The sequence below is a fragment of the Alnus glutinosa genome, chromosome 6 (genome assembly GCF_958979055.1).
Source record: "Alnus glutinosa chromosome 6, dhAlnGlut1.1, whole genome shotgun sequence".
NCBI lineage: Eukaryota > Viridiplantae > Streptophyta > Magnoliopsida > Fagales > Betulaceae > Alnus > Alnus glutinosa.
The window spans coordinates 19,528,388-19,530,806 of NC_084891.1; the positions used below are offsets into that span (position 1 = coordinate 19,528,388).

At 31.7% G+C, this 2,419-nt stretch overlaps 1 non-coding gene across 1 annotated transcript; it reads right to left on the bottom strand.

Moving 5' to 3' along the window:
• Positions 1-969: 969 nt before the first annotated feature.
• TRNAM-CAU (transfer RNA methionine (anticodon CAU)) lies at positions 970-1,054 on the bottom strand. Its single transcript is given in 2 exon segments — positions 970-1,005; positions 1,017-1,054. It is a non-coding gene; the product is annotated as a tRNA-Met (tRNA).
• Positions 1,055-2,419: the final 1,365 nt, after the last annotated feature.

Below are 2,419 nucleotides of genomic sequence, written 5' to 3' on the forward strand. Positions count from 1 at the left end.
CCTGCGAACCCGACACGAACACGACACGAAAAAACCGGGTTTGGGTTTGTTATAATCGGGTTCGGGTCATAATCGGGTTGACCAGATTATAATCGTGTTTGGCGGGTCAACCCAACATGATTATGACCCGATTGCACGGGTTGACCCGATAACACGATTACCCGCCAACACGATTATAACCCGATTAAGAAAAAAAAAAAAAAAAATTGAAGGTAAAAAAAAAAAAAAAAAAATGAAGGTTGAAACATGTGAAAACAGTGAAATTGATGCCATATCGGGTCGGGTAAACGGGTGACACGTTTTTTAGTCGGGTTTGTCGGGTCGTGTTCGGGTTGACACGTTTATATAATCCGGTTGACCCGAACCCGACCCGTGAACCCGAATTGCCAACCCTAAAGAGTACATTAAGTGTCCATCAAAAAATGAGATAGCTTTTAAAATTATCATTAGGCGTGTGATTAATTAAATGATGATTTTGATCCAATTGTGATTTTAAAAGTCACCCTATTTGTTGATGGACACTTGATGAAAACATAATATACTTCTAGAATTACTTTGAAAAACAAACCAGTTGTTAGAAGTGGGATTCGAACCCACGTCCTCTCACAAGGACCAAAACTTTGGGTGCGTTTGAGATTACGATTTCGTAGACAAAAAAGTGCGATTTTAAACCAAATCGCAAAAAATGAATCATTTGGCAATTGCATTTTTTTAAAAACTGCGGTTTGAAAATGTAGAAAAATGCTTTTTTAAATCGCAGGTAATAAGATGTTTCTTTGAAATCGCAGAATTTTAAAAGTTAACATGAAATTTTAAAGGTCAAACTGCGATTTTGTCAAACGCTTAAATACGTTTTTAAAAATCACATTTTAAAATCGATATTTTTAAATTGCACTTTTTAAAATCGCAAATGAACTCTTAGACCACTCAGCCATCCTAACTGGTAAAATATTAAAATTAAGCAAAATTTGGGGTGAGAGAGGCTCGAACTCTCGACCTCAGGATCACTCAGAAGCTATGAGACCTACGCGCTAGCCAACTGCGCCACCACCCCTTGAATGCTCTTGTTTTGCTAAAGGGAATTAGTCTTGCTAGGTGCGCTTTTTCACTTTCTAAATTTCACATATTTTAGATTATTTATTATTGGTGGGCACTTTGCGTGTTCCACGCCCATTGGAATCCAGGGCATCCCAACTTGAGCCTATATATAATTCTAGAAGGCGTTCTTTACGGGAAAAAGGCGCCTTGTAATATTCCCCCTTTTTAATTTCTTTTCTAATTTATTAGCATCAATTTTAATCCACATCTCTAACTTGCTTTCCTTCCCAACAAATTTTGATTTTTAAGAAGAAGAAATGTTACATATCACTAATGTTACAGTTTCCATCAATACTTGCATTTTTTTTTTTTTTTAAAGTAATATAAGAAACCACATTTTTATTCTACAATGCCGACATGACAGTTCTAAATAACTCGAGTTCTTTTTTTAAAAAAAAAAAAAATTAATTTAAAAATTGGTTGGAACTGTCATAGCAAGTGTGAGATAGCTGTAAAATAAAAATATGATTTTTAACATTACCCTTAAAATAAAAAAAAATAAAAAAAAATAAAAAGATCGAAAGATTGATTGAAACTGTCACAACATTGTCGTGAAATAAAAATATAATTTCACAATTTAAGATCTATACTCATTCATCGATAAGCTATATATAAAGCAAAATTATGTATAGTTTGAGAGTATCCACGCTTTCTGACCTGAATCTAATCTCTGGTTCTGGTTAAGATCACTATATATTACTATTGCCCAAATAACACCTTTAATGGATATCAAAAAACTTCACAATTTTTAAACTCTTCTTTCCAAGATAAAGTGATCTATTCATCATTGCACCATATAATATTCAATGGGTACTTGTTTATAATTGTTTTAAATTGAAGCAAAAGCATGGGAAATATACAGTGTCATTCTCCTTAAAATGAATTAGGTTACAAAACCACATTTTTAATCTATAACTATTTTATAAAGCTTACGTATCGGTCTAAAACAATCATTTGGATTTTTTTATTTTTTTTAAAAAAAAAGAAAGAAAGAAGGTGATCTAAGAATTAGTTGAAACTGTCATGTCAGCATTTTAAAATGATTATGGAATAAAAACATGGTTTCTAACATTACTTATGATTTATTATTTAACACATTATGGAAAAGAGAAATGCAATATACCACATTTTATTCTACAATTATCTCAAAATACTAACGTGACAATTCCAATTAACCTTTGATTTTTTTTTTATTTTTTTTTTTTGGTAACAATGATTAATCCAATGGTTGGTTGAGACTGCAATATCAACATTGTAGAATAATTGTAGAATAAAAATACACTTTCAAGCATTACTTTATAAGAAATGCTAGAAACCACAT